At 40.4% G+C, this 27,517-nt stretch overlaps 1 protein-coding gene across 1 annotated transcript in view; it reads left to right on the top strand.

Annotated features, from left to right (window-relative positions):
• The first annotated feature begins 20,218 nt into the window (after positions 1–20,218).
• Positions 20,219–27,517, top strand: part of ADD3 (adducin 3) — a 45,574-nt gene continuing 38,275 nt past the window's right edge. Inside the window, exon 1 of the mRNA XM_026069892.1 lies at positions 20,219–20,233. The gene's annotated coding sequence lies outside the window, so the exon portion shown is untranslated. The remainder of the gene's footprint in view (positions 20,234–27,517) is intronic.

Here is a 27,517-nt window from a genome sequence, read left to right as displayed (position 1 = left end):
ATTTTTAAAACCTGAGACTATATGAGAGCCTGGAATCCAAATCCAAATACACTGTCTTGTGTAATTGTTTAAACCTACCATGCAGTTTGGAAAAGGTATGAACTGAAAGATCTTTTCCATAAACTGTAGTTGGGGCTTGATCTTCAAAGGCAGGGATGCCTGAGGAAGGCTTCTGATTCTTTTAATAAGAGTAGAGCTCACTTGAAAGGCAAAGCTGCCAGTGAAGAAAAATGTAACCTGGAGGGTTTATGAGTTTATTCAATAACTCCAGTTGGGTGCTTCACAGTATAAAGGTAGGGGAGCATGGTAAAAGAACATCCTTCTTATTTCCTGGTCTGTTTGAGGAACAGACTAAAAGCAAATGATAGAAAAATACAGTAAGATGGAAGATTAATCTAAATCCATGTTCAAATTTCTCACCTAAATTGTGGGGGCTTTTTGGTCGGTCCCTGCCCACCCCCCTCGTCCCCCACAAGACCCTCACCAAAAAAACCTACTCTAAAATACAGACAGGCAGACAGCATTATCCACAGCTGTTTAACCTAGTTAAATAAAATTCAGTGTTAAGAATTAACTGTTTGGCTAGCCCCATTCCCGGGCAGTTTTCCTCTCCCATGTGGTTCATATAAGGAGAGTTCTCACCTTGAGTTGTTGTTATAGTAGTGGAGGAGCTGTTGGAGCCTCTTTCTGGAACAGTCTCAAACCTCTACTTTAGGATCCCAGCAGTTTGTAAAATTGAATTTTATGTTTTTGAGAGTAGTATGCAATGTCTCATTATCTTTCTCATATAAAGCATGTTTCTAGGTCTCAATCAGTGTTAGTACTCAATTAGTGCTGAGGAAAAGATCAATGTATGGTAGATTAGAACAGTTACCAAATTATTTTACATTTACCAATGTTAACCAAGATTTTTTTTTTTTTGTCTCTACCCTAAAGTGCTTCACAAAAATGAGCATATCTTTTGGGAAGGATGATTGTACCAGTACTGGCGAAGGTCATGCTTCTGACGAGGCTGCTGTAGTGTTTGTGCTATTGGACCCCATGCTTCCTGAGCCTAAGCAGAGGCTAGAGGTTGCTTGTGGTATTATTTTAAGCATGCTCTTGAGTGCCTTTTTTTTTTTTTTTTTCCTCTCCCAACACATCTTTCAACACATCTTTCTTTTTACCATCTCCAAGTTTAGATCTCCTTTTCTACCAGCCCTTGCCCTTCCAGGCCAATAAGGTTGAATTCTGATTAATATTGACTCAAAACCGATTTAAGTGCACCCCTTCCCAGACTCGAGCAATGGAAGCTGCTTAATAAGTGTTTATTCCTAGATGCATGCAAAAATGAAACCTGTATATGCTCTTCCTTACATCCATTACCAACCCTGAGCCTTCTTTAGGATCCAAGAGGCCCAGGACGCTGCGGTTGAAGATGACTTTACTGCCTCGGTGAGCTCTTGGCCCCGTCACCCCATGAGCTCTCATGTTTTGGTCAGTTTTTTTAGTCAGCCGTTTTAGTTGTGCAGGTGGGCCTCCATCCTCTCCGCCTGAATGCAAAACAGAGTATGTGATACAGCTGTATCCCTGCCTTCAATGTCTGTTTCCAGTCAGTACTCATGAAAAGAAGTTAGTTTTGCAGGCTGTTAACAAACATAAAATTAAAACCATAATTGAGGTCATGCACATTCCATAAAATAACATGGAAATCTAAGGTCTGATTCGCTGCAGTGAATGAGTTTGAAGTTGGGCTTTTTTTTTTGTTTTGTTTTGTTTTGTTTCTTAGCATGAAAAGTTCCAGTACAGAAGAGTCTGGGTCTTTGACTTAATCTTCTCACTAAATATTTGAAGTTGCAGACAGTAGTGTGTTTTGGGTTTTTTTTTAATACTGTATTTTCACTGTGTTGATGCATTTTTCTCATTTAGTGTTGGTGAGGGGGGGAAAAAAAAAACTACCTATAGGGTGAAGACAATTGTATTTTTCCATACTTCTCTGGAACTGGAGGACTTGATCTGCTAGACTTCTTTCCTGTTCAGATGAAGAACCTTTCTGGAACTCAGCCCCTGTTTGCTTGACTGGTTGCAACCATATCCTGTAGTGTACATGAAAATGTGCACTGTACACTTAAACTTTATATGCATCTTCTCCACCCATCCAGCTTTCTCTGCTGGTGGTAGTACTTGTATGCTGAACTGAGCTTTTTACTGTGGCCAGTTGCATCAAAGCATTGGAGCTCTGCCCGGATACTCATAAACAAATGAAATACAATGCAGAACATACATTGCGCGAACTAAGGTAATCAAAGAGGATTAAAAAAACAAAAAACAAACAAAAAAAAAGCAGATCCTGTTCACAGTTGCTGCCTTTCTCCTAAAAAGCACCTGCTTTGTGTGTAACTCTTGTTGCTTTACCCATATGAAAGGGTTTTCTTTGAAAAAACAGCATTTTCTGTGTAGGTTCCCATTACAAATAGAACATGGTTCTCTGTATGTTAAGCACCAGGTTGGCGATTGCTTTATCTCAAGGGGGCGGAAAGCAAAGGTTCTCTGGAAGGAGCAGAGCAACCCTTATCGCTTGCACCACTTCTCTCACGGGGCAGAGCTGGATGGGGAGAACCAGGTGGTGGAAGGCGAGGAAGCTTTTAAAGTAAACCAGGAAAGCTATCATCCTAGGAGCCTGCTAGAATCGCTGCTTTTGTGATCCACAGTAGCAGGGAAGGCTTAACCAAATTTGTGCTGCTTTTTAAGGAGTTAATAGGATGCTTGGAGCTAAGATCCGTATGTTTTCAAACGCATTTCTAATTCTAGTGTTTATGAAGAACTTCTGAAGATAAAAAATTTTCCATTGCGGATTTAGGTGAAGGATGTTCAAACTTTCCCAGCCTGTGTATCTTTGGAAGGCATTTTTGTTCATTGTGTTAAAATCCTGAATCATTGATGTTACTTCCCCCCCCCCCGGCAGTGTCTGGAAAGTGTTGAAGGGTGTTAGATTGCTCTCCACTGCTTTCCCATTCTTTCCTATGCCCCTATCATGGAAGCAGTTTTCTGGCAGTGGATAAATTTCTATATCGCATTCCCTGTCAGATTCCTTGGACTGTGTGATAAAGCAGTTCCCTGCTAGGCGGGAGAAGGAAGAAGACTACGTTAATATAAAGTCTCTGGTTGCACTGGGGGGTCAGCAAAGCCTGGCTGTTATTTCAGGCAGGAATTCTAGGGGAGTAAACGCTGCTGACGGGTGGCAGAGAGGAGGGGGGCGCTGGGGATTTTCACCAAGCAGAAGACTTGTCAGCTTTCAGCTTCTGCAGTTGGTGCTGGCAGTCTCGTACAAGTCAGGAGCACAGATTGCGGAGATTCTCTGAAGTGTGAATTAATGAAGAGCAGCTCTCGGGAACACGGGGGTGATGCAGTTATTCAGCTGTTTGTGAGGTGCTGATCAAATTTTCAGCTCTTTCTATATGATGCTGGAATTAATGCTGAAAATGCTGATTCCAATTTGTGAACTGGCGTATGTTAAATCAATAGACTCGTAACTATAAGAAAACATAAAGGATTTAGTTTAAATGTTCCTTCCAAAAGGTGTAATTACTCCATTTTGCTAGCATTATCTAAAATTGTTATTAACTATTAACTAAATTGTTTCAAATATGTAACCTTATCTCCACCACGCTGTACTGATTTTAAAATTGTTCCTTAGTTCAGGAGTTAATCTTCTGTTTGATTTCTCAAAAATACCATATCTTTGTGAGCTTAAAAAATAAATATAGCTAAATATGTGTCAGGTCATTGCTGTTACTTTATGGTGGAGATTGTTTTTTCAACCTGCTCTGGTTTGGCTTTGTTCATTTTTAGGCTGAGTGTGGTGAATGAAGAATAATTGTTTAAAATTTGAACTTCTTCCAAAGTAGTGATAAGCCTTAAAACTCTCCTCTGCTAAATACTGATTGAATCTTTCGAGCAACAGCCTGCTTTTAGGATATTTTTTTCCCTTCACACATTGAGCTGTTTTTAGTAATGATGGCCTCCTTACCAAATGTTGATATTTAGAAAGTCAGTTTAATAAGCACACAGCTTTTTGCATTTCCCCTCTGAAGCGGGATGTATTTCTTAACAGTTCAATTTTTAACTTTTGTCTGTTTACTCATGACTAGTGATTTGCATAAAGAAGACTTTGTGTTTAACTTTACTAAATGCAGAACTAGCTTTTAAGGTTTGGTTTAGATATGTATCTTGTCACGTCAGGTTAAAATAATGTCAGTCAAGTCATTTAGAGCTGGAGTTCCCTTAATTCTGTCCTTTCTTAAGGACTTACTCTGCTGACTGTTTCCAAAGGTGTAGTCTGTGTTTGCTCCTTATCAGCATGGAGCGCAAGCTACGGAAGGTGCTCTGTGTTGTGTGGTCTTTAAGCTGACGAGTCTTGGTGGAGAGGCGGTGGGGAAGAAGATCTCTGATGCAGAGTAAGCCTGAGGCTGATTTATTTACGCTTTGTTTGCGTTCAGGAGTTCTTCTCGGTGGTCAACGGTGGCAGCCCGGTGCCGACACCTAAACACAGAGAAAGATATGCAGGTTTTCAAGTCGCACAGTTTAGTTTGAAGTTTATCCATACGCATATTGGGAGTAATCTATAATTAGATCTGTTGATTTTAAATTTAGATTATTCACGTTTCAGGATTAACAACAGTGCAGCTACACAGATCGCTGACTGATGATTGCTGAAACAGAGCTGTTTATTCTCAACTTAGTCCATGTTTAATTGTAAGCATGTCAGTATGCCACTTATACCTGACAAAGGCTGTAAGTTAAGGGTAATTCCTGTAATAAGCTAAGTCAGTCAGTTTTCCAAAAATCACTATTTAACAGCAAACAAAACTCTTTGTGTTGTTTGCATTCTTTGAATTTGTATTCATTTAATATTAAAAAAAAAAAAAATACTATGAAAGGTATGGTTAGAAGTATTACTAATGACTTTAACCAGCCTGGTTATAATACGTTGAACAAATCATCTTGACGTTTGGAGTGCTAACATGGTACTTAGAAGGTATATAAGGAGGTAATTTCATGCATGTTTTCAAAGGAGAAAACCTGTTCATACATGTCTCAAACTTGTAAAAGGAAGAACTTTCAGAAAATATCAGTCACTCTCAGTACTTTGGCATAGGTGATTCTGGGATAGCAAAGCTGATTCTTACCTGCCTCCCAATAAGGCACTTCAATAACAGAAATTTTAATTATAGTTACGCTTGTATGGCTGAACTGAAAGTTCACTGGTAACATCGGAACCAGGGAACTGGACGGGACCTTCTGCACCGCTGGCATTTTCATGCCAGCATTCTGCCTGTGCTGGTTGAAGCCTTTTCAACATACTTCTGTCTGACACATTTGCTAGCGTGCCTAGCACTTTCCAGAATTAAGCCCAAAAGCAAGAGTTGGTAACATGTGGGATGCTGGATTTTCTTGTTTTAATTGTGCATGGATTTGAGCTGCTCACAGAACAAGTGCAATAGGACAGTGAAACTACTTGCAGTATTGCAAACACTTTGTGGGTGTTCATGTCAATGCAAAAGTGAATCCAGTGCTAGTATTTTAGTAGTCAAAAGTACTGATTGGGAAGAATATGTCTGGAAATCTTAAATGTTTTCAGATTTTCAGTTTGTTTTGAATTTTATTGCTTTAACCTGTCATTTCCAATATGCTGCTTTTTTTCGAATAATGAATATGCAAAAGCATGTTTTTAAACTGTACCTTCGTCCAAATTGTAAAGCATTTTTTGTGAATTTCTCTGCTAATCATAATCTTGGTTCTAGTAAAAATGACCTTGTCATCTTTCAAGTGAACACAACAAAAACTGTTCACTCACTATAGAGGTATAAAGGAAAACATTTAATATGGCTGTTTTGTCAGTGGTAACTTTAGTGGTGGTAGAGGTAGCTTCCATGCTGGTGGAATCAGGTGAGGATGATCACTTTAAATTACTGCTTGCAGTCAATGTGGCAAGTGTAAAGAGATGCTGGACTAAAATGCAACTTTGAAAATTGGATAGCTCCATAAGAAGCAGACAGGTTTTTTCATTTATTGCAAAGACACTCAACCTATGCTTGAGGTGTTTTGAGTAGTGGCTCACTGCACACATGTTAGTTCATGCTCCTTGCCACGTACAGCCCAGTGCTTCTGTTCTCCATGTAAGAAGTTATAATTAAAATATACACTAGGGTCTGCACTCTCCATGCAGGAGGAGTGTAACAATTTGAAAGACTGCTGGTTAACAGAGTGAAAATTCAGTGGTTTCAGAGGCTGTGGTGTCTGCCTGGCTGCCGTGATGCAGAGTAGCTGTTTCGGCAGCCGCGGGCGTTCATCGGGCAGGTATTCAGACCGCACCGAAGGCTGCGTTGCTCAGATGGGTGTTGGGGTGCAGGGCTATAGGGCCCTGCATGGGACTGGGTAAGAAGCAAATGGGTAGCAAAGCCGTGGGCCAGAGCACCATGGCTGAATGGAGGGGGGTAGATGCAAGTGCCGGGTAAGGGCACAGCGTCTGAGGATGAGGGTTGGGGAAGAGGATCAGCTGGTTGCAGGGGGTTGGGTCTGTGCCCCCAGCTCTACCTGCGAAAGGATGAAGGAAGAAAAGAGCTCGTGTACTAAGAAGAAAAGTGCTTTGACCCCAGAGCTAAAAAGATCAGTCACCAGTATGTTCTTCCTGTCGCTACCAGATCACTAGGGACAGCTCGCCTTTGGGAATGGGGTCTGTGAAGGAGAAACTGCAGCGGTATTCAGAAGCCTGGGAGACGTAAGCTCTTGCTTCATCTGCCTGCAAAGATGATCGTTCTGATGGAAGACCAGCTCTAGATGCTGAAGAAAGCTCGGAGAGGAAACGGACAATTCTTTTAGTAAATAGTTCAGTTTCCTTTTCTGTACAATGGAAAATATTAGGCCTGTAACCCCCAACAGAAGGACAAGAATGGCACCTCAGAGAGACCAAAGAGATGCTGAAGTCGGAAAAAAGTGTTAAGGGGCGGCTTCAGTTACCATATTGCTACTGCATCTTGCTTTAGCGTGCAGGTAGTTGAAGACCCCGTGAGATGGGGAGCAATTTGATCCGATCCTGAGCAGTGCACAGGGTCTGATTCAAAATGTTTGGTATCAGAGTCATTGTGTAACTATAGCCGTAAGATATTGCAGTTCAGGATCTTTTTACAAATATCTGTGAGGTTCACTGCAGGAGAGGTTTTACTTTAAAAAATGAGTACCACATAAAAATACAGAAGCTCGTTACAAGGAAATTGAAAGCTTACAGGTAGCAGAGAGGCCATTTGAAGACTCTGATGCAGAACTTGGATAAAATGCATACCACCTATCTATACCATCTATCAAAAAAGACTTTTTTTCCCTGAGGCCAGGAGAGCCCCTTAACACCAAAGTTAAGGAATTTATTAGGAACAAGGAGACATCTTTCAGAAAGGGAAATTGTGTCCGAACAAAGAAAATGGGAAGGAAAAAGCCTCTCACAAATAAAATTTTAAAGTATAATAAGGCTGGCCAAAAGAGATTCTGAGAAACAACTTGTTAAAGACACGAGAACCTGTAATAAATCATTTCAGATGCAACAGAAATGGAAGCCTGTGGAGCTGACAGACGACTGAGGCATAACAGGAGTGCTCAGAGAAGATAAGGCCACAGAATGAAAATTAAATGATTTGCGTTCATGTTCTCTTATGCAGGAACTTTTCTCTACAAGTGATATTTTGAGAACTGGTCTCAAACTGAAGTGTTGATAGAAGAGATTTTAGGGGAGGGAAACAAAAAGTAGCAAATTGCCAGGAGTAGATAATATTTACCCAAGAGATCTTAAGGAAATTGTATGTGAAAACGCTGATCTGTCAGCTGCTATCAGTTGCTGAAGAGTACGTGAGGGTCAGAGGCGTGATAGTTGGCGAGCGGGATTTGAATATATCCGAAGCATTCCCGAAACGGTCAGGGTGCTGCAGACCAGCAAGTCTGTACAGGCAGGTTGGTGGTGTCATTAAAAACAACGAAAACTACAGCATTGGTAAACGTGTGGGCATACTTCATTTATCATATGATTCGAGAAAAGTGAGCTTGTACCTGTGTGGTGTTTAGCCGGATGGCGGACAGGCGGTTAATTGGGTCTCTTCTTTTCCTCCCTTTCAGCTTGCAGAATTGAAACTGCCAGCAGTATAAAATACAAAAAAGCGATTATCTTTGTTCTCTAATCGTGTAACTTTGTGGCAAATATTTAATAACCAGAAGCGCTATGCTGTACCGCAGCCTAACTTTTTTTGTTAAAACAGATTGATGTCAATAAACAAACAGCTCATAAGAAATAGTGGACTGAATTAACTGTATTGCCTCAAGTGCACAAAATAGCCTCTGTGTGGTCAAATCTCCTGTGACTGCAGACCTATATGGCTTTAGATGTGAATGTTTTTTTTAGTTTTGGTCAAGTTCTGACCACAAGACGTAGGTAGAAACTTACTTTGTGGTGAATGTGGCATGGTTAATAAGTAGAGTACTATGAAACTGGAGTCTGTGTTGCACATGATGCTCCCTTACTGGTAAGGTAAAATGGATAAGGTGTAGCGTCTTCCTTCCATCAGAAGTGTTCAAGAAGAAGAGTCTTTGCACTAATTTTGGCTTCATCTAAGTTCTTTGATTTGTGTGAAGTTTTGATCCCTTAGTGATGGTGAGATGGCTTTGAGATAAAACAGATATGCTAGACCTGATGAAAAACCCTCTGCTGCTTCCTTCGGCTGTCTGCCAGTTTGGTACCAAGCGATTGCAAAATGGGGAAAGGTTATGAAAGAGGTCAAGTTACGTCCACTGAAATGTTTTCTCTGATCAAATCTATCCTTCTAGCTTTGGGGAGATACACTGTAGATAAATTTATGCTGTTCTCCTTAAGCCATATAATATCGACTTTGAACCTTGTTATTTTCCATAAATTTTGTCACGTGGAAGAAAATGCATGTTTGTAGATGGATACTGATAAGCTGGCATGCTTTAGAGAAGTGTTCAACAATTCTTTCATCTTTGCCATAATTTACAACGTTGCATGTTTTCCATTCATCTTGCCAACTCAGACCAAAAAGATCCAGTTGTGAATCAAGGCATTGAGTATAAATTAACTTTGACCAAAACAGAGATTTCAGATCAGCTCTAACTTCTGTATTTCAATGAGTGTAAAGAAACATAGTTGTAGTAGGCTGATGGAGGTGGGAGGATTTTGTTGTTTTTTCAACATGGACTTTTAATAAAAGATTTCTCATATAAAGGAGTACTTTGCTTGTTTCAATGTTACTCTGACATGTAAATATAAATATTTTTATACTGTGGTGAGGTCCAGAAGTGTGTGCGAGTTGTGTAACATATTTGCTAACTCTTCAGCTCATTTATCTTTTCATGATAGCAATAATAAAATATAGAAAATTTAAAATCTTTGAGAAGTACATTAGCATCAAGCATTTACTGGGTGGGAGGGGAGGCATTATAGTTGCTTGAAAAATATTTGGCTAACCACCATTTCCTTTTAAACTTTGTTTGCTTTACAGTAATCTCCATGGAAATAATTTTTCCTGATCAAGTACACCTGTATTATCACAAAACCTCCTCTCCTCACCTTTCCTCCCACTCCCTTCCCTGCATGTTGATAATTTTTTGATTTCTACTTTACGTTGAATCAGATACGCATTTTTACTTAATATTTCTCACGTCCCTAGCTGCTGGGCTTGGTATTCGGAAAGCCTGTTTGTCTGCCTGGTGACACTCTCGCGCGGCATGTTTTAGCTGCGTGTCTGCAGTCACGCTGCTGTTGCCAGATCTTTCTGTTTGCTTGGTAGCTGCTGTGTATTCATTTTACGCTGTTTTGTGTCCAAATGCAGAAATTACTATGCATGTTATATGGCTGCTTTATCCACGTCAGACTGGGTCAATATGACGGACCCCTTTACCTCTGAAGTTAGTGAGCTGCATGGAAAAACACGTGCCAAAGTATCCAGCTCTGGTGCTGTGTGGATTGTAAGAATTTAATGAGCAAATTCTTGTTTTTTAAATCCACTATTTTCATTTTTTCCTCCTTGGTACTTACAGTGACCTGTTCTTCCTAAGTATTTCCTCAGTCTTGCATGTACCTGTCTAGTGTTTTAGAGCCACATTCATCTTGCGTGACTTTAAATGTTTTCAGTATGGATGTCTACTTGTGAATTATGTGCTTCTATTATAATCTCCAAGTCTATGCAGGTGATGAAGCCTTGGAAATGATTTCTTCACCCTAAAGCAAGCCTTCAATTAGGCAATGAATTCAAATGTGTTTTAAATATCTAAAATTAGGCAAAATGAATCCCACTCTAGAACCTAATGAATTCTTGAAAACTAGTGTTGAAAATTAAAATGTTAATTTTATATAGCTTATACATAATATGAATGATAAGTGAGAATTTTATTACTTTAGTACCGAGCAGTTTCCCTTTGAGACTGGGAACTCTAGTCATTGGGCAGTTTTGTGCCCAATTTTCCCCTCCCCTGAATCTAAATCCTCTGCAATATCTCATGGATTATTTACTGATGAGGTATGAGCTATGGTTATTTACCCACTAAACTCCTCCTGCAAGGTCGGAGCCTTTTCTGTTAGCCAGCGTGAGTGTTTGTGGGCGCTATTGGGCAGCTTCCGTATTTCGGTCGCTCCAGCGTCCGCGCTCTGCGCTGCCCGCTCATCTGTGCGGGCGCTGCCTCGGCCGGAGTGAACACCACTTGCTTGTGCTGTGGCTGGATGCGAAGACTACAGATCAGCTCTGCAGAAAATAATGATGATAAAATAAGGAAGGAATACTCAATGGGTTTAGAAAACGTGTGTGAGACCTGTGCACCACTCTAAACGCCTCCTATACAATCACGCCTGCGTCTATTTTGGGACAGAAGCGGTACCCAGGTTTGAGGCACTCTCTGCATTGGAGTTGCAGCCTTAGTCACTTAAATTTATCTCCAGCTTGAAGCGTCACGCTTGAATTTAAGCTCTAAAGCCTTAAGAGCAAAAACATTGTGGTATTTGCTTCCAAGATACCAGAAGGGGTTTTTACGCTTTTAAGTGAAGAGATCCTGGGTAGATTTGCTGCACAAGAAAGAATCATGCTCTGTAGAAGAAGAAATAAAAGGAAGAGAGTAGTGTGCTAACAGTCACGTTGGTTAGCCGCCAGCACGCGTGCGCCTTGAAGATCCATTAGAATTAGCTCTGTTTGTAATGCCCGGCTGGGTTTCACTGGTTTAGTGATGGTGGCTCTGCTGTCACTTTTAACCTATATCAGCATTTACAGAGCATTGTAGCAAAATATTACTGTAAAATTGAGCTTGAGAAACAATTTTGAAATAGGTTAATATTGTATTAATAAACGTTCTATGAAGTACGATGAGTTGAGAGTCATTTTCTCGGACGTGGGCTTTCTTGAGCGGCAGCTACAGCACTGTCAGCATCCCCTAGTTTGCTGAAATATCTTCAAGTCTGAGATAGGTCTAAAAGCCTTTAATCCTGTGGGATTTTTAGAGAAAAAAAATCAGTCTTTTTGCCTTTTTTTTCCCCCCCCCCAGAATTTTGTCTTCTGTTGCTTAGTATTTATGACAAGTAAAGTGTGTGTGGAGGGGGTTGTCTGTGTTTTGGGATTTGCGTGTGTGTGTGTGTTTGTGGAGGGGGGGTGTCTGTATTTGGGGATTTGCTTGTGTGTGGGGGGAGGAGGGGGTGTCTGTATTTGGGGATTTGCTTGTGTGTGTGTTTTGTTTTAAGCACTTGCCCTGTGAAGGGACCTAACAGGTTTGGTGAGTTGGCGTAGGTGCCCTGGAGCTCCTGGGCTTGATCTGTCTGAATTCTGTGTGACCCTGCTTCCATCTCCTTCCTTATCCACCCCCTTCCCACCCCCAGCGTAAAGATGGATTGTTCATATAGAGAAACTTTTCTTGCAGGTTTGTAGTATATGAGAAACTCTAATTTTGGCGAGGCAGACAGTAAACAAGGCAAGGATCATCCCCCAGTGGATTTGCCCAAGAACATTGAGCAGCAAAAGTGGAATTATGGGGAAAACTCTGAACACTGCTCGTGCCTTCTTCAATCAGCGTTGTTCCTGCAGCAATACAGTGAAACTACTTGCAGTGTAAAGTACGCGCTACTCTTGACTAAAAAATTGTGCTGCTTCTGTTGACTCATTTCTACCTGAGCTGACTGGTTCCAAGGGAATAAAACCAGAAGGTATTTTAAGCAAGTCATACCAATTTATACTTCTTTGCAGTCAATTGTAGGGTTTGGATTTACTTTGCTTGGGAAACTAAATTATTGAAAGTCCTCTACTCTTGTAATTTCCCAGTGATGAGGTTGCATACTTCTGTAGGTGTTTCAGAGATGATACCAAGCTTCTGGAAGCGTAGGTAGTGTTTAAAAAGATGGTGTTTATGTACTGAATAAATTTTACTTGCTAAAGAATATTTTCTCATGTTTGTTTCATTGAATATGGACATAATATCACAGGTTTTATTTCTGCGATTTGTTTTTCTCTCTCCACACACTGGTACATATGCCTGTAGTTTTAGCAAACCCAGTTTATTGAGGAAAATATGCAAGATGGTACTTCATCATGCCTTTGATAGTTACTTCTTACCTGAGGTATTGCTCTTCAAAATTGTCAAACACAAATGTTTTCTCACTAATATTACCTTATCCTGGTCATTCTTCTGAAGGCCTGTGCAGCACAGGTTGAGATGTTGCTTCTTGTTCATTGATCCAGCAAGTCAAAAAGTGACCTGCTGTTACTAAAGATCAATGAAGCGCTTTTTTTTGCTGATGTTGCTGGAGCTGAAGGGTAAATGCCAGCAGTACAGAGTAAGAGAGTCTGTTGTGTCTGGTTTTACCCAGCAATATGGAATCCATAGAGATAACTTGGAGTTTCTAAATGGGGGTTGACTTAGGTTAAGGGAGGAAAAAGTCCCCCCCCCCCCCCAAAATATGTTAGAGAGGAAAAAGATAAGCTGTGCATGTGGCCTGGTGAATTCATTCCAGAGTGGGATGAAACTTCCGGGCGCTTGGGAACAGTGGGGGTTTCTAGATGTTGCAGACAGCATCCTCTTTTTATTTATTCTGTGCCTTTCCTGAAATCGAGGTGGGGAGGAAATTATAGGAAAGACTCACTCTGAAGGGCTAAATTCTTCCACCTTAAGCTCTTAGCATTTCAGGACCGCAAGCATTGTTAAGGCTGAAATTTCTTGCTCGAGCTAAGCGTATAGATGGAGCCAAGTCTCCAGTAGTTCCATTGTGCAAGTACTACTCACAAGTAAAAGTAACAGCTTTTCTGAAGTGTCCCCAAATCTACCTGTCTGGCAAGCAGCTGAAATAAAATTAAAAAAAAAAAGTCTTGGCCAAGTTAACATGCCATAGACATGTGGATTTCTGAGAATGTCACACCTCGTCTTTGCCAGTAAATGACAATAGTGTCCATTCTGCGCACTTAATCTGACTTTGCTGGCAGTTCTCCATTCCTGTCCCCTCCCTCTTGTCTCCCACTCCCTCAGATAACTTTATCCTCATAATGTAGATATATACAGCGTGCTGGCAGACTGCAAAGTGAGTCAGGTCTGGATTTCATTTCTTCTTCAGCTTTGTGTGATCTAGTGCACATTCCTAACATGTTACAAACAGCTTGTGTCTCTGAAAGTGCAATATCAGTTTTCAGTGGCAAAAGCCCTGAAAGGAAACAGGCTGATTCTTCCATGCACAAACAGCTGGGCAGTTGTGGATGGAATTAATTGCTGATATATACTGACTGTGTTTTTCTTCTCTTGTCATTTCCTTTGCAGCTGTGACAGGCAAGTTTTTTTAGACTTTGAAAACAACATAGACCTTTTCAGCAGCAGTGATATAAAATTACTGAAATATGTAAATTTATTTGGATTTACATACAAAATAAAACGTGTCTAAAGCTGTGACAACCACTGCTATTAATGGCAGTATTCAGATTCTAACTGCACCTTCCAAAAGTCACTTCTGACTTTGAATTTCTAGCTTGAAGAATCTTTTAAGGGAGGTTTGACTTTCTGAAAGCAACATTCAGCATCTTCTGAAAATAGGCTGCTTCAAGGAGTCTTAAATTGAGCATTGAAAATTGGTAATCAGTTCTGAAAATGTTCATCTTGCATCTATAGCCTTGGAGCTATTACTTCAGATAGACTGATGCTACTATATTCAAATATTAAATAGTCAAATTGCATAAAGTAAGTCATGGCCCAGGCCAGCAGTTATGGGAAATTTATCGCAGGGCTGAAAAATGTGCATGTTATCAACAGTGTTGCATGTCAGCCTCAAGGCTTCACCCTACCCTTAACAGTTCAAAAACAAACCGCCCATCACAAATCAAAAAAATGTCAGAGGTGGACTCTGAACACTAATGGTGTCAGAAACTGCAGCATGCTGTCTTTAGTTTTAAAATCAGTGGAAAAAACTGTAGTATCTATTGTTGAAGATAATATTTTGCTAGCTTCAACCCCATATGTTCCAGAGATATTTTTCCTCTTGTTTATAAAACTGTTTTAAATATGCTTTTGCATTAGGGAAATTGTTAGGCCTCCCCTACTAGCGAGTTTATTCTAGCGTGTAATTTACTCAGAAGAACATCTATAAGCTCCAATAGCAAAAGCACTTTTGCCAACCTAACTCCAACTATCCCAGGGCTTTTACTGTTATACAGTAATTGCATATTTTTATAAATAATGTGATACATAGAATGGATTGTTTGCTTAAATAAACGCTAGAGAAAGTTTAGACCTGGTCCTAATTACCAAATAAATGAAGTTGTACAAATATGCTGAAAATGTCCCCACCAGCTTGTGTTGTGCAATTACTTCTGCCACAAGATGAGTATTTCAAAGGTCCCACTGAAACCAGGGACGTTATTTGTGGTAAGAAATACTGTGCGGAGTGAGGATGGGCTGACAGACCAAGATCTTTAAAAAGATCTTGCACAACTACTGAAGGGAGCCAGGCTTCCGATCGCGGTGCCTCACATCAGCCAGCCGGTTGTAGACGTCTGCGTGACCGTACCGAACTTGTGACAAGTCTGGCGTGAGGCACGTTGGCCGTTTCTGCGGGAGCTTTCCACTCCTGCCTTGCGTTTGTGCTGGCTAACAGGGCCCAAGCAGGCGCCGGGCCACGCGCGACGTCGAGCTGAAGTAACTCGGTGGTAAATCTCAGCCGCAGGATCGAGAATGCTCAAACCCTCGCCGGAGGTTCGGAGGAACCATCGCTGGCTCTTCGGAAGTCTGCTAGTCTCTACAGTTGTGCAAAAGCCAACTACCCCATAAGTCATAGATAGCTGTTCATATTTTATGTTAAATGTGCACATATCATAGGCACCCTGTCCTGTATGTGTCATAATAAGTACTTTTTTGGCAGGTAACAGAAGTTATGGAAACAATTAAAATTCCTATGCAACACTGGGATACTTATTTGTTTGGAAGAGTGGGTGGTGTTTGCAAAATAAAGGGCAGATCTTTACTTTAAAACAAAAGTGTAAAAGCATTCTGGAGAGTTTCTAACAGAAAGTGTTTTTGTCAATTTGTGTTTTGACAGAGAGGTCTGAGTGTCAGGAATCTAATTCTGGGGTTTGTCCTGTGATGTGTCTTAAAGGTAAATATTTAAGAAATGATAGACCTGCAGTTATTTTCATGGCCAGTAACATATCTGTGTCCATTTCAAGGCACTAAGCGTATGAAAACAGTACTCTTCAATTTCTCCTGTAGTGCAAAAAGTTGTTAAAAACAAAGTTTAGAAAAGGACTGGTTTCTGCTCTGGCTTGGTGGTCTTTCTTTCCTAATTCGCTTTCATCTAGTGCCTGCCTGACGGAGAGACTAAAAGTGGCAAAATTCAGTTTCTAGGAAGTGGTATTAGTTGATGAGCAGTTTAATTTTATCCTACAGTGAATGTCATGGTCCGGAGAGTCTGCAGCTGCATTTTGCAATAGATTACGTGACGGGCTGGTGGCATCATTTACTTCGCAGACCTGTAAATGAGTTAGTGTTTGTGAATCTTGGTGCTTCAATGTGGCTGTGGTTTCATTCTCCACCCTCTTACTGGAGATACAGCTTCACTGGGTTTTCAGGGTAGCTGTGTTTCCTTTCTCCACCCTTTTCTCATGAATAAACTTGAAAATATTTAGGACAAGACTTCTTTAGAATTGCCACATCTGATGTGATCTGTTTCAACTACAGGTCTATGTATGTATGTATGTATTTTTAAAACAATTGGGAGATATGGTGCAATATGCTTCCATAGAGCAGAAAAATAGCTAGTAGAGATTGTAAATTCTGTGGCAACACGCAACTTTGCGTAAACCATGCAAAGAATTAATACTGTAGTTGGGAGGAGTTTGTGGTTTTGTCTCTTAACTCCCTTGGTTTTGTTTCATTTTTGGTTTTGGGGTGGTTTGGTTTTTTGGTGGTTTTTTTTGCGCTAGGCTGTGACTTTGAGCAGAGAAGTGTTCTGTCAGTTATTTTTGAAACACTTATTATTGAAAAGATTTTAATCTTGCAGGCATATTACTGACTACTAAATGTTTCAAAATACTAGTAAGTTCAGTGTCTTATCAACCACCTGATTTGCTATGTTAAGTAATTATATACAATTAAAAAATATTTCAGATTTTTCTGCATGTAGTTTACAAGACTTGACTAATCAAATACATGTTTGGCAGTACTAAAGCTCGAGACATCGGTGCATGAACTTTGTGTAAGAGTGGGTTCATTCAATAAAAAATAAAAGGAGCATTTAAAGAGCCTTTTATTCCTGTCATAAAGATGCTTTGTGCTATTGCTGTTGTGTGTTTGACAGAGCAGTTGGGGATAGATGCTGCAGAAAGTTCTGTCTTGTATTTTGATTGTCTTCTATTTCAAACCTGTCATTTTATCTTCGATGTAGTGATATGACTGGTGAGTTACAATTTTTGTGTTTGAATGTTGTTTTCCAATATAGTTAGTATCCGGGTGATCTGTAAATCAGTTACTCTCTGTTTTCCTCTGTTCTATATGCTACAATTTGAGGAGTATGTGATCTAATTCTGCTTCTGTTTAAATCAAGCAAAACTTCAGCTTCAGCAGAGCTGGGTTCTTGTTTTCCCGGGATGTGCTGGCAGCTTCAGTGAGCATGACCAGATCGAGCAGAGAACTGATCCTGCTGTGATGTAGCACCATGATTTGTTGTACTGCCCTTTGAGATTTTAATTTTAACTACAAAGTCAAACAAAACAAGTATGATTTTTACAGCCGAGTATAAATGCATAGGTAGTTTGGATTTAATTCAAGATGCATTTAAACGTACCACAGTACTGGTCACACAGTTGTAGCAATTGTTGCGCTGTAATTCGGTGTCTTAGATTGTTGTATCAAAGTAGGTCAGCTTCTGTGAGTATATGTTTAAATGGACACTCATCATGTGCGTAAGTAGTAGCAAACTAGATGTTCTGCCATGTGCTACAGTCATTGTAATGAGGGATACTGGAGAAGGCTGTTCTCATTTAAAACTACAGGAGAATGTATGAAGCAGCCTTTGTTGGTGTATACTATAACAGCATTGAAAGTCTTAAATTATGTCAAATATATCCTTAATTTTTATGATAGAAACACATGACCAAAAAAAATATAAAGTTTCCTGTTGAGACTAATTTTCAGTGTCCAAAAAAAAAAAAAAAAATCCACACCCAAGCATTTTAAAATAGATAAACTTGGGCTGGGGAGAAAAACAAAAAAGCTTCCAATTTCTGCAGGGTAAATCATGCTTTCAACATCTGGAATTTGGGCTTTTCTTTAGTGCGGTTTTGAGATGCACAGTAGTAATCTCAGAGTTTTGGGAGGGCTCGAGAAGCTTAGCCGAAGAGGTGGCCACGCGGCTCGGCCACTGGCGTTTTGCATTGTTTCCACCCCGGAGCACTCTGCTCCCTTCCCTCGCTTCACTGACTCCTGACAGTGACATAATTTGACATAACTAGACTTTTCTGACTGGCGCAGGGGAAGCAGCCTGAAAGATAAACTTTAACCTATCATCCTGTCAGATTTGCATTGTTACAAAAGTAAGAATTTGTGTACTGTAGTGTCAAGAGTAGCATGCAGGGGCAATGCATTAAAATTTTAAAGAATGTGTATTTGAAGTTGTATTTTTCAGCCTGAAAGTGCCTACCTCGTAGCTAAGCTTTCCACTGTATGATTTGCTTTTCCACAATTTTGGCATAAGAGAAAAAGTTCTTCTGAATATTTTCTCTGGCCTCAAGTAAGAAGATCTTAAGTACAACAAAACTAAAATTAATAGGAAAATTATGAAAGAATTTGGTCCATCACTACAGTTTTGTTACAGCTAACTTCTAGCAGTCTGTAGTATGTTTTAAGCATGCCACAATTTAATTATGCAGTCTTGGGAATTTATTCTCTCACTGAATGCACTCTTCTTACTTTTATTAAGGCTAATGAGAGTCATGTGTTTGTATCAATGGGAAAGGAGACCCTCAAAAATCTTTCTGGTAGATTTGGTGTAAACAGAGCTTATGTTCATTACTACTTTGCACTCGTTAGTGGGATGTTAATTATGTTGAGTGCTCTCGTTGACTGGACAAGAGCATGTGGTGAAAATATAAAATCAGTGACTTTCTGACCTTACCATATTTCCTTACGTTGTTGGATTAATTTGTCTCTCTATTGTATCCTTTCTCCTGTCTGAGCAGTTACAGATAATATCCACTACAGATAATACTTCAGCATTAGGTTAAGTATTGGTCATACAAAAATGAACGCTATCAGTAAGGAAACCATAGGATCACAGGACAATTCAGGTCGGAGGGGACCTCAGGAGGTCTCTAGTCCAACCTGCTGCTCAAAGAGCAGGAGCCGCCTGCGAGGCCAGGTCAGGTGGCTCAGGGCTTTTCCCAGCTGGGTCTCGAGAACCCCGGAGACGGAGCCTCTCCGGGCAGCCTGTCCTGCCGCCTGGCTGTCCGCGTGGGGAGACGCCTTTCCCTCGTATCCAGTCCGAACCGCTCGTGCTTCAGCTTAGCCCCTTGTCTCTTGTCCTCCCACCGTGCCCCACTGAAGAGCCTGGTCCATCATCTTGATGAGCTTCCCACAAGCACCAGGGGCAACTGAGGTGTCGCCCACAAGGCAAGCCGCCCCTGCTCCGGGTGGGACGGCGATGCTCCAGCCCCAGCCACGGGGGAGGCTCTGCCCTGAGCTCGCACCAGTTTGTCAGTGCCTCTCCTGTATTGACAAGTTGTTGCAGCTCAGTAGTTAAAGCTGTTACATTTTCAATATTTTTATAATATAAGGCAGGGAACAGTTTAACAAAGTTTGGTCAGGTATGAACCAAATTGTAGCTATAGGACTGTAAATGTGCTGTTTCTGTAATGACAATCATAACGGGAAGCATGCATGGAATGGAATAAATGATTCTTTTAAACAGCTCTCTTTTAAATAGCATTTGAATGGTAAAACATGAGAACTGCGCCACAGTTTCAGTTGAGCAGATGTTTCTACAAATCACTTACTAATAAAAATAAACCCATGGTTTTTGTGTCATTCTGCAGTTGCAGAGAGGGTCTGCACTCCTGTGAAGCTGAGATCTTGGCTGACATCCTCTGACACACAGTGGGAATTCACTTCCTGTCAGGAAATGCTGTTTTTCGATGTTTTATCTTGCTGAGGCAACCACAAGTGAACAATAGGCTATTAAAGTATTAGAACAACAAGTGTTATAACTAACCCAATATTTACTTTGTTCTGAATGCTATGCTAAAAGAAGACATTGGCTAGTCTTCAGAATTAATTTGGTAGTTAGTGTGTAAAGGCCTAAACAGTTTTTCAATATTAAACAGAAATGTAGTTGTAGAGTGAACTTTCAGAACTTCCTGTCGTAGCTTCCTGTTGTAAAAGAGACAAAAATAAATGTAGAAATCAAGAGTGTTGGCAAGGTAAAAACGTTCTTCATAGTACAAAATTTATCCTCCTTAATTCTGAAACTTTTAGCGTAAAACTATTCTTTTATTGATTTTTGTCACTGTGTTCAAAATAGTTTCATCAAAATTTAGGTGTCCTCTTACAAATAAAGAAGGTATCAACCTTTCCATTTTTACTTGGTGTCAGAAAGTCCGGCAGACTTTCACCTCCTGATAAGAAGTCTGCAGACTTGATTTTCTCCAAATGCAACCTCTGCAGCCATCTCCCTTTCCAATGACTGTGCACATCTGTAAGTAATTTGATAAGTTACTCTGTTGGTATCTCAGAAGTTAGAGAATCAAACTTGTTCTACTGTGAATTTGTTGTGTTTCAGAGAAATTAGAATATAGGGAAATACATCAGTCTGCAAAAAGATCCATACCAGCTATGTGCACCATTACTGGAGCTCTTAAATGTGCACTTCTAATTCACTTTTAGATGTACTTTTATTTAAATATTAGTAAAATATTTAACATTGCAGAGTCTTTGCATTTTGAGGAAAGTCAGGTTGTACACGACGTTCAGATGCGATGTGACGGTAGCTGCTCTGTTGTAAAACTGAAACAAGTCTCTTATTGCCTCAGCTTTCACTCAAGCACATAGCCTTAACTACCAGAAGAGAAACCAATCCTCCTGCAATTTCTTACCTTCCTAGGTAGAATTTTTCTGCCTCTATTGCTGTGGAATGAGCACATCTGGTACGTGAGTAATATCCAGATCAGTTGATCTTTCTGAGAAATAACAGGGTAATGAAACTAGTTTTCTCTTCTAGACTTGTATACCTGTCACGTCCTAAAAATTCTATGCATGTTTTTTGTTTTTATGCAAATGTCTAATAATGAAGAATTGCTGCATTCAGTTTGGTTAATTGTCTACTCATTATGTAAATATATTCCCCAGTGCCCTGACTCAAAGCCTGTTAAAAGTTTCCAAGTCAACGCTCCAATTGTAAAGCTGTTGGGTTGCATCCGAGCGACCAGTGCTGGAAACTTTGCCATCAGTTTAACTGGAGGCAAAACTGGCTCTTGATGCAGGAAGAAGTATTTAGAAGTTAGGATGTGCATCTCTCTCTCAGCTGAGGAAAAAACAAGTGATGGCAGCAGCTGTACCATGTGAGCGTGTGTGTCATGAGTCGGCCGGCCTAGGCATAGTGAGGGCCATTATTTCATTAGAAGGTTGGCACTGGCCATGGCCCTCAAGAATTTTCACAAAGGATTTTCTGTTCAAAATCTAATGCAACAAGAACATTCATATGTTTGCAGAAGGTTTCCATGGAAACTTGGTAAACTGTGATGTTAACAGACAGAGGCAAAGGTTGCACTATTGTAGAGGCCCCATTGTATTCTCTTTAAATGTTTCGCAGTAGCTATATTTCTTAATTGATACTCTGAGCCTATGTAACACTTCGTTCAGGGTTTTTTGTGGCTGGGCACTCGTCATGGTTGTATTGAAGAGGTCAGACGAGCTGCAAGAATGACAATGAAAATGTGTTTTTCAGCATTTTTTTGTGCAGAATCGCTTGAATATTATGATTTGATTTGATTTATCTTTTTGTTAGTGATAATGATGCAATCAGAAGTGGAAGAGCATGACATGAAAGAAAAAAAATTCAGGCTATTATACTCCTACTAGTACCTTCCCAATTCTGTTAAGCCCTTTTGTTATTAACGTAGAGCTAACTCTTTTAGGTTATCTTTCACTAGCAGTTGTTGGGTAATTTTGAATGCTTGTCTCCTCTCGAAAGAGGGGAGACTTATTTATTATAAAAGTAAACATCATTTTAAAAACTGCTTAGTCTTTAGTATGCTTTGGTGCTTCATGCTGTCTTTAAATTTATACCACGAATTTAAATTCCCAAACATATTTATTGCATTGTTTGTTCATGTTTCAGGCAATAGTGCCAGCATGGGCACAAATGAGTGTTGGCTCTTTCCCAAACGTCTGATTGATATGATTATCCGAGTTCACATTTGACATCTTTTAACTGACCTTCCGTGTTTAAAAAATTGTGCTCGTTGTCCTTATTCATAGTTTAAGCTTTATTATCATGGGATTTTTTGTTTAGGGACGGTAGTAATCTTTTAAAACAATTATGAGCTAAGTTCTGCTCTCATATATGGGCTTATGCTGCGGCAGCCAGAACACCAGGGACCTGCTGGTTACTCACTTGGTGGTCCAAGAAAATGAGATCTTCTGGGATCACGCTCTCGGCACATGTATTTGTTCCTGCCGCATAACTTTTGAACCTGTTAGTTACTTTAAGCCCAACTTGATATAAGGGTAGAAAATAACTCTCTTAAGCATAACGAAAGTTGGTACCTGGTTAGAAGAGAGAGATGTAGGATTGTGATGCTGAGGTTGACTGGAGGTGCAAAAATGCCATTGCCTTGCTCATTCCATCTGATCATAGGGCAATGCCAAAAGAAATCAGTCTGGTAAGTGTATATACTTAATCAAGCTCATGAACAATTTCCCAGAAGCAAGAGACGATATAAATTCTCAATTTTAAAGTGTTTTATGTTTTACTGCAAGAAGTGCAAAGACTTCTTGGGTCTATAAGACATTTGCATGTAATGCAGACAAGTAACCTTGAAGCATTTCCAGCAACTTAGTTGTGCAAGCATTTGCAATTATGCTGGCAATATTTTCTGATACAGAATGAAAGGGCGAAATGTACTGTTAGCTCAACGTAGCTATTGACCTACCTTTGGGCAGTTAGGCATGCAGGACTACCTGCTTGGCCACGGCAGGATGGAGCCAGGAAAGGGTGGACTTTTTTTTAATCTTCACTCTCTCATGTGTTCTGTTATTAAGAGATTTGTATCCAGTGCTATATCTATGACAGACAGGAATTACCTCAAAAAAAATAAAGCAATTAAAATAGTTTCATCCATTTCAGTTTTCTAGATGCCATATGTCTGTGGTTTAAAATTACCTGATTCCAAACAATATTTGAAATACAACATGGCAATAAACACAGCGTATGCATAATGAAAATCTGTCTCCAAGTTTCATGTAACTTAATTGTGTAGCTGCACTCCTGAGGGCAAGGGATTGTGCACCAGATAGGAGTGTTTTTCATTAGGAATTCCGACTTTTTGAATCTGAAACCAAAAGTAGTAAGAAAAAGTCTCTTCATACAGCATGAAACTTTATGTGCTTTTTATGCTCTTTCTGTTGACTTTGCAGTGCTAACTCTGATCTACTTTCATAATTTATCACAGAGGAAGCATAATACTGATGCAGCAGGCAGAAATCAAAATTCCATAGCTAATCCAAAAGAAAAAACAAAAAAAACCCACAAATGGCATCTTTGCTTATTCTAATGCACTTTGAAAGCATCATCCAGTAATTAAAAAATTTAAATCCAACTTTCTCACTGCCCAAAATAATACAATGAATTACCAAGTTAGAGCAATGAATCTTAATAATAAGCTAAATACTGCTTAACTGCAACAGAAGCATCCACTGTTATTCCTCCAGAGAAGCCTTTGGCCTGTTCCTTAGGCCAGATTCTTCCTGCAGGTTCCTTGTTAGGTTGGGAAACAGATGCTAAGAAAGATGCAGAGCGTCCACGCTGTGATTAATGAGAAGCTGCAGTGTGGCGGATTTGATGTCGTCCTACCCAGCGTTGCAGCAGGGCTGTGGAATCCGTCGTGAATGCAGCCTTTGGCAGGCATCTAATCACCTATTATTCGGCATTTCATTAATCATGTTTTGGGGGGTTTTTTGGTGTGTTCTCACATTAGTACAGATATCTAATTCCTTGATGAAAATAAAAGCAGTATTAGGTTTTTACAGATGTGCAAAAATATGTAAGTGAACAGAATAAATGAAAACTTTAGGAAAACTGTGATAAACTTTCATTCTTCAAGTAGATATGATCTGCGTAGCCTCAGACATTTTTGTATCATCAATAATTTTCTCCTTGCTTATGGTATAAACTGAAATACCATGATAAACTAGGATGGTTTCCATGAATTACACAAATATTCAAAGACAAGTATTGCCAAAGGTCAGCTTACAATGTCACCTGTACGGCAATTCTTGAATGATTTAAATTGGTTTCTTTGGATTCATAATGATAGAACTGAGAGAAGAATTTGCCCCCAAATCTCTCCATGCTTAAAGATTCTGAACTCCCAACTCATGTCCTACACATCTGATCCTTGCTTTCAATTTAAACATAACCAAGGTTTAATTGCAAACCGACAAGTATCATTTTCAGGCTGGGTATACAAACAGAAAATTCAAATAAAACAACTCCTGTGTTATTTTGTGATTTTTGTCATAATTCATTAAAACAGTTTTATCTAACTAATAGATCCATCTAATATGTTTCGTTGCTTAAGACACATTTTCTTCGAATTGTCAACAAAAAATAGTGAAAGTCAAAAATGAAAGGGTTGTTTAGGGAAGGACTCGAAGGAGAGTCTTTGATGCTGCATATGTGACTGATCACAGGCTGCACATGCCTTACAAATTATGACCTATTTCTTAGCAGCTGTACTTCTTGAGCCATTGGTGTTGCAGCTCATTCAAAGGGCCTGGTTTTGTTCCTTTTCTGAGAGAGACTGTGAAAAAGATTTTCTTCTATCACAATGCTTCAGTAAAAAGTGAACGTGGTCTGAAGCGGTCCGTGGTGAACGGTGTTTGTTTGTGCCACCTTAGCTTTTAGGGGACTCTCTCCCTAATACACTGGACAGGCTCCTCTTTAGATGTGAAAACCTGCTGGGTTTATTCACTTTCCATAAAGCTGCTTAGGGGAAGGAGAGGACAGTTTAAAGCCCAGAGAGAAGTTTTTAGATGTCGGTTGGTTTTGCATTGTAGAAACAAGAGCTCCGATGTTTGCAAGGTCCCCAACGCTTTGTTCAGTGCGCCAGAATGCGTCTCTCGTTCTGTGATATTTGAGCAGCTCGTCGTAGAGTGTCTTTTATTTTATCCAGACTTTCAGTGCCTACAAGTGATGATGGAGGGGGAGAATTACAGCATAATTGCTTGCTTGGGCTGGAAAATAACCGTAACTTAATCCTGTAGTATTTATACATTCTACTCAAGACATCTTAAAAATTACTCTTTCTAGTGCGCTTCGTGCTGACTCACCAGACCCCTGACTGCGTGTGTGACCAAACCTTTTGTTAATAAAACTTCAGCACTTGTTCGGGGACAGGCTGGCTGCCGCTTTGGGCACATCTGCTTCTCTGTTCAATGCCCTGGTTGAGTCTAAAATGACCGTCTGACTTCAGACCGACTTCCTTAAAATTCACTTGAACGATTTGCTGTTCTTGAAGGTGTGTATAAGACCTTTGGCTCTCTAATTCAATTTGCTGTTCTAGTACTGTTAGCAGAAGGTGCTAGAGACAAGAAGCAGGTCAAATGTAGGCCAAGTCAATTGAGATTAATGTGCATATTTGTGTAGGTAAAACCTTGACTGCAGAGGAAGCTTTCTGGATTTGCTAGTTAAGTAGTAATTTTTTTTTTTAATTATTTTTTAAGCAAGCTGAAGACAGTATTAGAGATATGAGTAAACATAGAAGAAGTGTTATTGCCCCACGATAAATCCTAGGGATTTTACTGGGAAGGATAATTAAGGCAGGATGCTTTGAACTTTGAGCTGATTATGTAGCCGTCTTTTGACCTTCCGCAAAGGGCCTTGCTGCCCTCTGCACTCCCGCGCGGCCCTCGCCTACCCCCTGCTCTGCCCAGCCCTCCTCCCCAAATTATTTTTAACCGTGATCTGTTTGCACATTCGACTCGGAAGCCAGCTTTGTGGCCCGGTGTCGGCACAGCTGAAGGATGACATTTGGGGACGTGGGAAGCTGAAACGTGTGAGCTGGGAGGGACAGGATCACCCCAAGCCAGCAAGGAAAACGTGAGAAGCTATAGCGTGAGGTGTGGCTAATATATTAGGGCCTTTAAAGGCAAGAATCCTATATATTGCACATACACAACGTGGCCTCTGTTAGGTTCTGCATGTTTTGTAAGCTTTTTTAATTATTATTTTAATGTTACATTTTAACATACATTGACATACATTAATTCACGTTTACAAAATGGAGGGGGAATTGTCCCATAGGTTAAGGTGAAACTCGTCCCAATAAAAGAGAGAGAACCAAGGTCCTTTGGAGGCTGAATGAGGTGAGAATATTTCGTACTTAATATAAAAATATCTAACAGGTCAGTAAAACGTCAAAATTTTTTGTTAAGCTAGCCAATTTATTTTTATACGTTTAAATTGCRATTGGTGTGTTAATGTGATGTGTGTTATTGCTGCTTATTTAAATTTCATAATAGAGTGACTCGGAGTTCCCAATAAAATGACGGGGGAGGTGGGTATTTTTGCAGGGTGCCGTGCATAATATAAATAGAAATACAATTTGTCCTAAAGAGTTTATGATCGAAGGCCTGGCACGGCTTCACCTTGGCTTCAAGTCTCTAGCTGAGCGAAACTTGGCAGTTTCCCGTTCCTCGCTCGAGAATTAGCGAGAGGCGAGCGGGAAGTCCGYGCGGTCCGTAGACGGCGGCACGAGGTTTTTGCTCAGCCGCCGGCGTTGCTGCTGCGGCGGCGACAGCAAAGGTCGGGATTTGGTGCGAAGAGGAGGAACCCCAGAGGTGGGGCTATAGCGAGGTTTACAACGAGGTTTGTATCGGTCGTCCGCCTAAACATTTGTAAAATCGGGCGGTCGCTCCGCGTCCGTCGCGGGGCTGCCCAGCGGCTCGGCTCCTGAGCCGCCTCGGGAGCGGGCGCGCAGCCGCCTTGGCCGCGTGTCCCTCGGGATGGTCCAACCGCCGTAAATCAGAAGGACTTCTGATGTGCCCTGCCGTCGATAAGGGCTTCCCTGCTGTCCAGTGCCGCGCAGGCTGGCGGGCAGGCAGGGAGCAGGGACGCTGCAGGCTCCATGCAGCGGCCGCCTTTCATCCCAGCGGCGCTTCTGCCCGCGTTGGGGTAGGCTGAGGGGGCGTTAAAAAATTGTTTATGTAGCAAACTTGACTCTTCTACTACATAACAGTATGTACGTCTGCAAAAAGAACGAAATTCTTTTCCTTCTGCATCTGCAGCATGTAAAACAAGTCCAGAAACCTTCGCTACAGGAAGAAGCTGGAAGCTCGGTATTGCAAGAGAGAGAGGGGGAAGATTCACTGCAAAATCTTAAGCTTTTGACAGCAATCAGTTTTTCCAGTTAAATGTTTTTTGTTTTCAGATAGGGTGGGTTTGGGTTTTTTTTGGTTTTGTTTTTTAAGTTACATTATAGATGAACCTGGGTTTCATTGTTTTCCCAGAGAATTTAGGGAAACTTTTCAACTATTGGTTGCCTCTGTGTGTGGGTTATGTGTTTGTGTACTTCTACAGATTAATACAGATAAGTAGTAGCAGAACATAATCTTTTAATTTAGCCTTCTGCTGTCTACTGACTCATGAAATATTTTTAGGTATCTTAGCCACATGTGATTATGTAGATACACAGAGATAAGTCTTATTTTAAAAATACTTTTTATTTTGTTTAAATTGCAGTATTTTGGAAAATACCAGGTT

Source organism: Apteryx rowi, unplaced genomic scaffold, assembly GCF_003343035.1.
Source record: "Apteryx rowi isolate R43461 unplaced genomic scaffold, aptRow1 scaffold_3, whole genome shotgun sequence".
In the NCBI taxonomy this organism is placed as follows: domain Eukaryota; kingdom Metazoa; phylum Chordata; class Aves; order Apterygiformes; family Apterygidae; genus Apteryx; species Apteryx rowi.
Note: the sequence above shows the minus strand (reverse complement) of the source record. Positions and strands in the feature narration are given on the sequence as shown.